Consider the following 14,552-nt stretch of genomic DNA (forward strand, 5'->3'; position numbering starts at 1 on the left):
GGTAGTGGAAAGTCCTACTGCTTACCAGTGGGACTGGTGAGTATTGTACTGCCTATCTAACACTAGAGGAGTGGTTTCCAGCTCTGAAATTGTAATTTTATTAGCCTTTTTTGGGCTGATTTCTATCCCTTTCAACTTTCTGGCTTAAAAACGCGTGCATTTGCACATTTGTCACATTGTGCAGCACTGCGAGGCTACAGTTAAACTATTCCAGGTGCCAGAAAGCTAAGCTTCTGGTGTCATTCAAAGGGGATCCAGTATTTGTCTGCCTGGGAAGGCATGATCGACAAACCACGATGCTTTGCCAGAGATGGTCTGCAGCTGTCACCCCTGGGATTCAGGTTACTGGCTAAAGCTCTTGCCACCCCTATAGTGCCTATTTTAGGCAAGGTTCAAAGAATAAAACCACCACCGTAACAGATACATGCATGCAAAATCTGAAAGTAATGCTACTCAATGCTAGAAGTCTAAACCTCAAAATGCACTCTCTCGAGGCACTCCTAAAAATGGAGAACATCGATATCTGTGCAGTAACTGAGACCTGGTTCAAGGCTCCAGAGAGCACCCCTGCAATACCAGGCTACAATTCTTACCACACTTTTCGGCCTCAAAACCAAGACCGAAACACTAAAGGTGGAGGTGTGTCCATATTTACCAAAGATATTCACACCTCCAGGCTAGTTGCCCAACACAATGCATCTGAAATTCTTCAGGTGCAACTAACACTAGGTAAGACTGCAATCCAAATTGTAGCTTGCTACAGATCCCCCACCATGCCCCAAGATTCTCACTACACCTTTCTAAACATACTGGAAAATATTAAGATACAACCAAACACCCTAATACTGGGTGATTTCAACTACCCTGCCATTAATTGGGAAAACCAACTCCTTTTCCTAACGGTTCTTGGAATTCATAAATTCCAGTGCCCTGGATCAACTAATCCATTGTCCCACCAGGGGAGCCAATGTCCTAGACCTGGTCATTACCAACATGGGAGATAGATGCTCCACACCAGTGGTTACCCCCTCATTGGTCAGGTCTGACCATAAGCAAATCACCTTTGACATCCACATCCCACCCCCATCCCCCAGTAAGGAAACCTCCTTAAAAAACTTCTCCAAACCACCTTCATGCTACTGAAGTCAGAAGTGACAAACTTCACAACACCCATGCAGACGGGATCTGGAAGTTTGACTGCAGAATCCTACACTAAGGCACTGTATGAGCACATCCACTAGTACATGAATCGTGCCATCCCAAATAGAACCAAGATGCTCTTCTCCAAAAAAAGGAAGCCAATCTGGTGGTCCCTTGCTATAAACAAACTATACAACAGAAGGAAGAAACTGTTGCAGAAAAGAGGAAAATCCCAGAATGCAAAAAACTCTGTCACCAGCCTCAGTAAGAAGCTGAGATCCCTCATAAAATCCTCAAAAGCTAATTACAAAAATAAAATTGCCAAAGATTCCAAAGACAACCACAAGGCACTCTATAGTTATGTCAAGAATCTAAATGGCAATGCTCAGATCTGCTCTGAGCTACAACAGAATGGCATTAAATATACTGATCCCAAGGATATTGCCAATATCCTGGCAGATCGATTTAGTGACAACTTCACCCCCCCACTCACCCCCTAAAGGACCCATTTCAATACCAAACGATTGCCAAATTCCGATAATCATGGCCACACAGGTAGAAACTGCACTCTCCAAAGCTAAGAATACAGCATGCATGGGACCAGATAACATCCCAGGCTGTGTTACTACATGGACTACAAAATGAACTGGCACCTCACCTAAGTGTCATGTTTAATTATAGCCTCACCTCAGGTTTCGTGCCCACTGAGTGGCACACAGATACAGTTATCCCGCTCCAGAAGGGAGGATCCGCCTTGGATCCCGGGAACTACCGTCCCATCAGTCTGACAAGCCTGATCTGCAAGGGCATGGAACTCATTATCATGGAACTTATAAACAAAGACATTGACAACCTTCAAACTCTGGACCCCACCCAGTTTGGGTTTGTGAAGGGCTGATCTTGTCTCCTGAATCTGATTGACTTCTTCGAATCAGTCTCCAGAACTGTGGATGAGGGTAAGGTGGTCCACACAGCCTATCTGGACCTCACCAAGGCCTTCAACACAATCCTCCACTCTGGAATCATAGATAAACTTACTAAGCTGGGCATAAATCCCTACGTCACTTGATGGGTTGCCAACTGGCTTACTGACAGAACCCAGACTGTAAAAGTAGCCGACTCCTAATCCAGCTCCCGACAAGTGACAAGTGGAGTACCTCAGGGTTCAGTCCTGGGACCACTCTTGTTTGGCTTCTACTTCTCTGAAGTACAGGCCAACACTAAGGTTCATAGGTTCATAGGTTCATACTAGGCTATCTGCCCTAAGGCATTTATAAGCTGAAAAAATTTGTGCCTTGTTTGTTTGTTGTGCAGTCCTGATCAACACACACACCTCCGACTCCAGACCTCCGATCCCATCCATCCTCCAATTTCTCTTGACAGCGAGGTCACAGTGCTCTGCTGCCTCACATGGACCGGGATATTTACCCACAGGGAGTCTCTGAGTGATAAAAAATCTATCCCTCAGCACATCTATTTATATCTGTGCTAAGGTTTAAGTTGCTTGCTCTAGTGGTTTTAGTTTCTTCAATCTGGCAGACAGATTTTGAGTTCCTTATCCTTTTATCCTTTGGTGAGGGGTCTCTCTCAATTGCTGCAGCTGTCAGGTGAGATACATCCCCGAATGGGGCATTTGCTCGATCATTGGTCTGATGATCAGGGGGAGGTGGGTGGGCAATGTAGAGGTCTTTCTAACCACTGAGTGTCAAAAAGTGTCAAAGTCAACCTGGGTCCCAGGGGGTCCTCCTCCTCTCTCTGTGCTTAGTGTATTATTGCCAGTATTGGGTGGTGGGTTTTTGTTTTTTTTCTACCTTATATTTTTTTTATTTTTTTTGGCAGGCCATGGCTCCATGGCTCTGGCAGCTATCTGAGTCGTGAGTGAGTCCCTTCTGAATCCGATGCGTCTTCGATCTATCGTTGGTTGCAGTCGTTTGCTTTGCAACTCAAAAGTTTGTTTTCCAATCAAGTCCTCCCATGTTAGCAGTAGATGCCTGAGACAATAGAGGAACAAGGAGCCCCCCTGAGGACGGTGCTTGTGACCGGCTTGAGTCTGACACTGCCAGCCAGCAACTAACCCCCTGTGGGTTTCTCCTTAAAACCAGTTGCAACCCATCTTGTGACATAGCTGTATGACTGCCTTTCCCTCATCAATAGCCTTGGTGACTGTTCTGCAAGTCCCTATCTTTGTTTATGAGCTCCTCCATTGATCCTCTCCATAGCTTTGCAGATTAGTATCCTGTGGTAAGGCTGAGATAAAACAGCACACCATCCCCCCCAGATCCCATTTTGATGTTTGTTTTTAGAAGAGAGCTTTCACCTGTGTGCATTGAGAGATGTCTGGGAGGCTACACTCTGCTGGGATAGTTATCGCACTGAACCTGTCTGCCAGTATGTTAGCAATGTCTGTGGGTTCAGTGATTTTTGCATCATTTTGGATAATTCCGAGCATATCTGGGAGTTTCCACCTTATGATTGTCCTTGAATCCATGGAATTTTTTCTCAAAAATTTGCTTTAGTTGATTTTATGAGTGCTAGTCTTTTTTTTTTGGGGGATTGCCTGATCCATGCAGTCCTGGAGGTGCTCATAGAAGGCATTTGTAAGGGCTTCAGCCCTTGAAGGATACCACACCAGTCTTGAGTAGTGTGAAGTTGTGAGTAGTTATGATCCAGATCTCACCAATGGTTAGGACTTTGGCTAACAAAGTTTGCAGATGACTGCAATCTGGCAGCCATTATTGAATCCCCAAATGATGTGGATATTCTACAAAAAGGCCTTACAGAAACAGATGCCTGGTGCCAGAGACATGGACTCAAGCTTAATGCCAAGAAATGTATAGTTATCCCCTTTGGAAAAAACATGTACCCATGAATTACCACATAGATGGCAGGATGCTAAACATTGAAAGTGTGATGAGAGACTTAGGGACACAGGTGGACAGTGGTCTCACTTTCGATAACCACATCACCACAACAGTCAGGAAATTCTTCTATGTGGCACATCTCATCACTAAGGGCTTTTCATCAAGAAAAAAGGAGGTCATTGTCCCACTGTACTCATCCCTCATTAGACCCATTATGGAGTATAATGCCCCATTGGGTATGTACCTCACAAGACATCTGCAACAGCTGGAAAGGCCACAGAAATACCTCACTAAAAGAATCACAGGCCTAAATCAGATGCCATATGCTGACCGTCTAAAAAAACTCCAGCTATACTCTGTGGCATATCGTCTTCTCAGTGGTGATCTCTGCTTAACATACAAGGCCATGTCAAACCCAGAGCTGTTGGACATGCTCCACTTAAAGAAATCCCAATCCCTCAGAACCACATGCTCCTGGGATCTAAACCTTGTCATCACAATGAACAAAACATGCTGAAAGGATAGGTTCCTGACCCAGAGACTCCCCATACTCTGGAATAGACTGCCCATACATGTCAAGCAGAGCGCCTCATTGGGCCTCTTCAAAAGGAACCTTGATGATTGGATGGAAGATAGGAAATTCACCCCGGGATCATGTCAGTCACCCTGTTAGACAGGGGCCCAGAGAAGTAAATATTGTGGGAAGAAATATCCAGGGAATTCTTATGGCTAGGCTTGCATGGGCCATAGGGCTGATAGCTTAGTACCAACCTACGAACCTATGAACCTAAACAAAATGTAACAGGTATCAGAAAGCAACTATATCAGGCACAAACAAAAAAAAAGAGGTTTCCTCACCTAGCAGGGAATCACCAGCAGTGCTTTAGTTTATGGAGGCTTCAGTTCTTTTCAGACAAAGATAAAGGCCCAGAACTTCATTGCATATTTAAGTATCACTAAAGAGACAATTTATCCAATGGAAAAAAATGTGAAATCTGCAGCCTAGACAATTTAAGTGTCTACCTTTCACATAGATCAAAATCATCAGGCCAAGCAGATTTCTTAAAACAGTAAGCAAAATGGAGCAGGTATCAGAAAGCATCTCTGTCAGTCACAGACAAAAATATAGGTTTCCTCTCCCAGCAAGGAATCACCAACAATGCCTTAGTTTATGCAGGCTTCAAATCTTTTCAAAGACAAAGGCCTAGAATTTCACTGAGTATTTGAGTATCACTCAAGGGACAATTTAACCAATGGAAAAAAAAAAAAACATGTGAAATGTGCAGCCTAGATTAGTGTCTACTTCTCACATAGAACAAAAACACCAGGTCAAGCAGATTTTGTAAAACAGAAAACAAAATGGAGCAGGTATCAGAAAGCAGCTATAGCAGGCACAGAAAAAAAAAATAGAGGTTTCTTCACCCAGCAGGGAATCACCAGCAGTGTTTCAGTTTATGTAGGCTTCAATTTTTTTCAGACAAAGACAAGGTCCCAGAGCTTTATTGCATATTTAAGTAACACTGAAGAAACAATTTATCCAATGGGAAAAAAATGTGAAATCTGCAGCCTAGATAAATTGTCTGCCTCTCATATAGAACCAAAACACCAGGTCAATAATATTTCTTAAAACAGAAAGCAAAATGGAATAGGTATCAGAAAGCTCTATCAGTCACAGACAAAAAAATATATAGGTTTACTCACCCAGCAGGGAATCACCACCAGTGATTTAGTTTATGCAGGCTTCAAATCTTTTTAGACAAAGGCAAAAGCCCAGAATTTCACTGAGTATTTAAGTATCACTCAAGAAACAATTTAACCAATGGAAATAAAAAAAATATTAAGAGTATCTCTGATCTCCCTTTGTGAAAACCCATTGCCAAATTTCCCAAAGCATTTCTTAATATTGTTACTGTCATGATTTCAATGAATACATACATTTTTCATTATTTGTTCACTGTTATGAACTTTCCACGCACACCCTGAAGTCCTTATAAAGGCATTTTTAATCATTTGCCAAAGGACCTTAGGGAACAGTGGTGAAGGTAGGGGCATATTTGTGCTATTTTCCTAACTTCCATCCCTCTCTCCAATATTAAGCAACATTTAAGTTTAATTATTCTCCCTTCCTCTGCCTACTATGTCATACTCTGCCTATTTTCTTCTCTTTCAGTTGTAGACAATAATATAAAATATTTATATAGTACATCACCATCCACCTCCCACAAAACTTTGCCAATATATGCTATGACACCTGTCATCTACAACAAAGACCAATTCTCAGTACAAAAGAACATTTAAAGTATGATTAATGTTCAACTCATAAGCTACTGATGCACTCTCTATTTAATGCATGTAGCTATCTTACTGTGTGCACAATACTAGAATACTAGAGGACTCCAGCCCCTTCCATTAAAACTAAATCAATATTTTTCTTCCACCCAGTAGTTACTTATTAAACAATATCATATCCTGCAAATACCCATTAGGAAAATATATTTGATTATGCATCCTGTTTCTAACAATAACATCTTCTACTATGTGGAACGTCTTAAAAACACTCGTGTAAAGTCCCTAATAAAAAAAAAAAAAAACAAAACAACAAAAAAAAAACTTGTGTATAGGTCAGTATCCACAATTAGATCAAGCTTAGTAAGATAGTTAACCTCAATGTACTCACTTATATAGTGCAGCTTGCTACTATTTTCTTCCCTGTCAGAAACATTGGCACAACATACACTTTGTTTGTGGTAGATTAATCTCTGGTATATTGCCTTAAAAAGCTCATCTTACGTCTAAGTGCAGCTCCACTGATTCTTTTTCTTGAGAATACAATACTCTGAGCATGTGGGCCTCACTCCATTCCAACCTTGCTCCACTTGGGTGCCACTACACTTCCCTACCCTACCCCCAATTCACACCCACCACACTACATCTACATTTATACTTTCCAACCAATGCTTACTCTCACAATTAACTAATAACTGCCTCTAGCAACAGCTCTCCATCCTCCATCACTATTAAGACCTCTACCCTATTACTCTTGCATCTTTCAATAATACACCCTAACTACCCTAAACGTATACTATATAATATCCTAGTAATCCTATATTATAAGAAACACTACTCTCACTCTCACGAAGTACATGACATATCTTACATTTCTTTCAAGAGCAAAGCTTTCTTTTGCAATCACTATAACAATATTCACCCTTATCCCACACATCAAAATCTTACAGTCACAGTTACAGTCATCCATTTTCCTCTCCCACATATCCACAACCATAACAGTCCTCTAATACACTGCATTTATCAAACATATCTTCTGAACTATATCCACACACTACTAAACACATGTACATTTAAACAATTAAAGCTCAGTAAATCATTATTCTCCACCTACCTACATACACATAAAAAGGCTATATTTTTCTACACATATATGCATACCATAACTAAGCTGCCCCAAAGTGGGAACATCTACTCCAACCCTGGCCCAAGCACCAATATACAGTCAGAACCAACCACACCCATTCAAAAAGACACAAATCCTCTCCCAAACCACAATTAAGTTCACAACCTATTTCTCCTAAACATAAATTTTCAAAGCATATATAACAAGAACCATGATATCCTAACAACCTTCTCACACTATTACCCTGACATACTTATAGCTACTGAAATTTGGCTAAAGCCAGAAATAACTAGTAACAAAATATTCCCCTCTGGATATAACATAATCAGGTTAGACGGACTTATAAAAAGAGGAAGTGGAGTAGCAACAATTTAAAAAAACACCCTAGAAGTAATCCAATATCCCCAAACCCCAAAGTTTCAAAACCCTGAAATTCTCATTACCCAACTCATGCTCAATAACAGTAAATCTATCTGCCTAGTAGGACTATACATTCCTCCTAGAAACAATCTAGCCATAATTGAAGAAGTCTTTCAGTGGCTGTATCACAATATTAAAAAAGAGACTATAACCATCTAGCAAGGAAACCACACTAGATTGTACTCTTTCAAATAAGCCCCACAGCATCAATGCCACTGGGAAGTTACTAGACAGTATTAGTGACCATCTACCCACCTACACTATCAGATAGTGGCTAAACTTTCAAGAATCAAGTAACATACAAACATGTCCATAATCTGAAGAATTTCAACCCACTCTTGTCTGCACAGCCAAAACATTAGCATCTCTACAAGAAAACACCCAAAAGGCCTTTCTAGAATAGGATCCTGTTTAGATAGCTCAGATTTGCTCTTAAATGCTAAAAACACAACTGATGCTTTTCACTTCTAAAATCTACTCAAACCAAAACAATCTTTTCATATGCTGTCAGCCAACAAAGCAAAAATAGCATATGTGACACAGGCAAAAACCCTTGTAGTAATGTTTGATGATAATCTCAGATATGACCAACACGTAATCCTAATCATTAAAAAAGGGAAACTAAGATCCCTCTACAAGGCTAGGAAATTCCTCAGTAATAACTGCAGCAAAACCACAGCACAAACATACTTACTTCCACCCCGACTGTGTGCCTTACCCATGTTTACAAATTTTAATGTAATCATCAAAAATAAACTAGAGACAGGATGTAGTCAATTGCAAAATTTGCTAGAAACAATCCTCAAAAAAAAATAAATAATAATAAATAAATAAATAACATTGCAAAGCACTAAAATGCATGAAATGGCTAGAACTTATTATAGCCTATAAACTAATTAACTTCCCAGAAAATGCCCATCTTTAAAAGGAATACTACAGTCCTAAACTACTAATAGAGCCCTATGATCTAACAGTAAAGCTTTTCTATCCATCACGGGCCGGAGTTCCGTTGTGGCGACCCCTAACCGGAAAAAGCCGAAAGACACAACAACAACAACAAAATCAAATGAAAGCACAGAAGGCTCACTATACTCTAACCAGGTAGCAAAAATCTGGAATCAAATCTCCCCTGAAATTAGATAGGTAGACACACTGCATGTCTTCAAAACATCACTAAAGAAACACCTGCTAAATAGCTGGTTGTGCTCATGCACTACCCCAGGATAACCCCCCACCCATACTCAATCTAAACTCCACCTTCAAAGTTACACCCCCTTTACTTAACTTTTCTGTATCCTAATCTTGGATGTGTAACTTTTTATCTCTCACCAGAAAATCTCACTGTGTATTCTCCCACAACTGTCATTTACACTGTTCTACTACAGACTGCCATTCCATGCTCTACATACTCCTACAAAACTATTTCCCAGATAATTTCCACTATATGTATTTTATTTAATGTAGGTCTGTACCTCACTCTACCTGACTCTACCTCACTCTACCTATTATGCCTATAATTAGTTCTCTTAAATTATACCGCCTGCTAAATCCTTTGCTGCTTTTGCTACCCTTGTCTGTATGTATGTATGTATTATGAAATGTGGTTATCTATGTAGTTTCTATGTAACCAGCTACCTCATGAAAAAATTTATTTCCTTAAATTCATAGGCTATTTTATGTTCTATAATGCATTCTAGATGTATTCATATAATTGTGTTTTCATGTAAACTCAATATAGTTTACGAAATGTAATTTTTTGCCTTTAAATGTACTTGTGTAATATGTGGAGCTGCTCTCCATGGGCCTCTGCTGAAAATGGAATAAACCCCAGTCTGAACTTCCTGGTAAACAAAGAGAAATAAATAAATAATAATTTGTAAATAAGTTTTGTTTTTGTTGCTCATGCTGTTATTTCTATGAAGTTAAGTGTTATAAGTGTTATAAACGCTAGTTTAACATGCTATGTATAAACACCACATGTTCAACTACCATTTTATTCTGTTCCTAGCCATGTCATTTTACTTCTTAAATTGTTTTACTTCTGGAGGCAGGAGAATACAGAAAAATGTTTTCCTTATTGATCACTGCTGTAGTAACTTAAGCTATATGGGTTATATCCTGCCAAGGATGTAACAGATGGCCGGCTACCAAAGCTTCAGGGCACCTGCCATGCACTGTCAAGCAGCTCGAGCTGAGCTGATAAAAGACATGTTTGGGCACCAAGCCCTTCAGAGATTTCCTGCCAGCAGATAGAGGGAGACTGAGCCCTAAAAGGGTAAGGCTAGGAATAACAAAGTAAATGTCCACACCTTGGCAAAAAAAAAAAAAAAACACACACACACACAAAAAAACATGGAGAATGGAGGGTGCATGCAGCAGTGATCATTCAAAACTCTACTGTTACGGTTAGTTCAGCTTATACAGCTATACCACATTCTTCATATTGATCACTGATGCAGTACACTTAGCTATATGGGTAGATTACCATAGGTAATTATATTTGGGAGGTGGAAGGACAATGGTCCAGGAGCCCCTGGAGAATGGTCCTAGTAAAGCATGATCTAGATCTAGAGAAGGAATCCAGCTTATAGTGCTTTGTAAAAGTATGTGCCGAGGGCTAAGTTGCAGCTTCTGGAATACTTCTAGAATCCAACCCTTTCCAAAAAGACTTAGATGAAGCCAAGGTCCTTGTAGAGTGGCCCTTGGCCTTGCCTGGCATAGATTTGTCATGGTGAGTGAAACAAAAGGTAATAGCCTTAGACAACTGTTTAGAAATAGTCTGTTTTGACACTGGTTGGCCCCTCTTCTTACCTTCACAATATACAAACAATTGATCCAAGGATCTGAAAGATTTAGTTATGTTGGGATAGCTAAGGCTACTGTAGAAGTGATCATTCGAACATCTACTGTTATGGTAAGCTCACCTTACATAAATTAATTTATAACACACTGTGGAAATACAGAGTTCTGAGGTTCTGAACACAGACCTCAAAAAACAGAGATGTAAAAATTGAAGTTAGCAATTTCTTACAAGTAAAGCGGTCTCCTGCTTTTTTTCTAGTTTTGATTTGCTCTTTCACCTTTTTGCACTGTGTGGCTGTGTCAAATATTGTTAAAAATTATGGCTGGCAGGTAATAACCACATTGTTATACCACCTTGATATAGTTATGTGACTCTGATGATCTCTTGATTTTATAGCTACATGGCAACATTTGTTACCCCTTATGTCTTCATTACATAAATGTACCTCATAATATTGCAGTTATGAGTGTTTTGTACATCTCTTCTATTGCAATGTTAGCTCAGACTGCACATGTAAACAATCATTTACTATCTGGTGTGCTTGCAAGGAAATGTTAATCAGCAGCATAAGTAAACGAAGGATCAGATGAACCAAATGGCAATTTCTGCACTGAGTAATATCAGATTTCATTTCACATAGTTACAACATTATCAGATAAGGGGGATTATTCCAGCTAGAGCAAAACAAACCTGAAAGGGATGTTGGTCAATTAATGGATGTAGAACTTAAAATTAAGAAATTTGAATATAAGCCCTATGTTTGAACATGATGACTTTCTTTGGACGTGGAAACAAGTTTAGACTGTTTTAGGAGTGTGAGTTCCAAAATGTTCTTATATATATATATATATATATATATATATATATATATATGTACTGCGGTGGTGGTGCTGAGGTAGCATTGTCGCCTCATAGCAAGACGTTGTCCCGTTCGATTCTCAGCTAGAGCGTCTTCTGTGTGGAGGCATACATGAATGGGGCGTGCCTTCGTTGAAGGTTGTGCATCAGGGCTGGTAACCCAGTACGTAAAAATCCACTACCAATCATTAGCGGACCGGAGTTCCGCTGTGGCGACCCCTAACCGGGAAAAGCCGAAAGACAAATATATATATATATATATATATATATATATATATATATGTGTGTGTGTGTGTGTGTGTGTGTGTGTGTGTGTGTGTGTATATATATATATATATATATATATATATATATATATATATATATATATATTATATATATGGGTCTATGCTGAATGATCGACAATACAAAATATCGAACATATATGGTCGAAACCATATGATCAAATTTTATAATGTCGATCATTCAACAAAACAAACAAAAAAAAAACAACTTAAAATAGATATATGCAGGAGGGCAAACCCCCAGTGCCCCCCCACACCCCCCATTACTTAAATATACCAATTCTGAGATCGCACTACAGCGAGGAAAAGGGAAATCTCCCATTTTGCACTGTATGCTGATCTCCGTACAGAATTTCAAAGTTTTAAATATGCATTTCGAAGTTTTAAGCTTCGATATATATATACATATACACATATATATATATATATATATATATATATATAGATATATAGATATATATATAAATATATATATATATACATACACACACACACACACACACACACACACATATATATATATATATATATATATATATATATATATATATATATAAATAGAGTGAGAGAGAGATGTGCTTGCATTCAGTTTAGTGAAGAGGCTATATAGCTGAGTAGTGAATTGTCAAATCATTGCCCTGTTACATTAAGTTAAATTTCATCATTCAGTATTAATATGTTCAATCACCATATGCACGCTCTCCCTCAAAGGACGCTAAAGACACTCCAGTTATGTCGAATAAAAAGTTCTTCTTTACCCAGATGTTTAAAAGCTCTAGAGCTAGTAAAATAGAAGGTGCAATCCAAAAGATCCAAACTTGAACAAAACACAGTTTTATTTCCAAGAATAACAAGAAGTGCGCTGCCAAAAGGCTTCTTCAGACTTATACAATAGCACTCTTATACATCGATTTAAATATAGCTTCCTCTATAGCTATTGGTTGGAGGCTTGTAATAACAATTAATCAAATGCATGCAGATGTAATTCAATCACCATGTTTACATATAAAAAAACACAGATAAAAACTACTCTAAAAGCGTTTTAAAAAACATTTATATGTAAGCACATACATTTTTAAATACATAAAATAATTATACTGGATCAACTATAAAAAATAAATAAAAAACCATTTATTAAAAAACCAATAGGGGGTATTATTACTAAATGCAGTAACAATAAACTGCTACTTAGGTCTAAAAACCTTCCTTATTACAAGCCTCCAACCAATAGCTATAGAGGAAAATAAAACTGTGTTTTTGTTCAAGTTTGGATCTTTTTGGATTGCACCTTCTATTTTACTAGCTCCTAGCAGAGCTTTTAAACATCTGGGTAAAGAAGAACTTTTTATTCGACATAACTGGAGTGTCTTTAGCGTCCTTTGAGGGAGAGCGTGCATATGGTGATTGAACATTTCTTTGTTTTATTTAGACACGCAACTCCCTTACTTCGCTTGAGTGCTGTACCTCTTTTTGCTGTTCTGTATATATTCAGTATTAATATGTTGTAGCATTATTTAAGTTGAGAATGTGTATATTGAGTGGTGTATGTGAATGTAGTGAAAGATTAATGTGCGTGTGCATATGTGTGTGTGCACGTGAGTGTGAGCGCTTGACTGTGTGCATGTGTGTGTCTATGTATGTTTAAAAAATTATATGGAAGTGTGTGTGTTTGGCTGTGTGGAGTATACCGGAGAATTAATGCAGTCAATGGCTATTAGCAAGAGGTTGGCAGACAGTGACGATAATTCATTTTTCTTTTTATTTTCCCTGTTGTTGTGGGAACTCAAGAGTTAGTATGTATGTATGAGTGTGTGTGTGTGTGTGTGTGTGTGTGTGTGTGTGTGTGTGTGTGTGTGTGTGTGTGTGTGTGTGTGACACAGCTTTGAAAGTGGTAAAAGGCTTCCAGTACTGTTTTGTGATAGGTGGCATGCCTGCTCTACAGCGAGACTAGAGCAGTGAATGCTGCTTAATGCAGTTTTTTATTCACCTTTCTTATGTCAGAAAGGTACATAATAAGCTTAACGTTTTGCCAGTTTCAGAGTTTAATCAGTGCACTCCAGGTACCACATTATCATTATTACTCCTTCACTCCAGTGTTTGATGTAGCTGCATGACTCAGATTTGAGGCAGACATTTTCAACACTCAAAAGTGTGAGCAGATCAATGCAACTAATAAGGAAAAAGAGAATGTGAAAACACTGTAACATTATTAAAAGAATTATTGAACTGGGTTTTGGCTGTGCACCCCCACTGTGGTGCACATAATCTTTGAATTACTGTTATGTAATCAAGTTCAGTTGCACTGCTATATTTGTACTTTTCAATGCTGAATGTATGAGACAAAGATCTGTCTTGTTCCTTCTTGAGACCTGAGGCCCCAGTGAAAAAAAGAAGAAAATATGCCCCAAAGTAAAATTCTGTGGTTTAAAAATTTAAGAGATCTTTCAAACTATCAAGCATGTGTCATGTTTTCTTCTGGACAAAATACTGATTTCAAGTCTGTGAAGAGATGTATCAGAAACAGAATTCGTCTATGGCTTGAAAGTTAAATTTTGAGAATCGACCATTTCTTGTTCATCATAAAATGATTTTGTATTCTTCATAGAAGAATTTCTCAGGAAATGCTGATAAATATGAGTGAAATACACAGTTAAGAAATAGGCAGTACTATTGTAGAAATGTTATTTGATAGAAAGGTAGCTGACTGAGACAGCTGACAATGCACCTATGAAGTAGTTGCCTTCCAGGCAGGTCAGTAACACTTTAATCACCCA

This window comes from Protopterus annectens, chromosome 5.part1 (genome assembly GCF_019279795.1).
Source record: "Protopterus annectens isolate FY-2018-M chromosome 5.part1, PAN1.0, whole genome shotgun sequence".
In the NCBI taxonomy this organism is placed as follows: Eukaryota; Metazoa; Chordata; order Ceratodontiformes; family Protopteridae; genus Protopterus; species Protopterus annectens.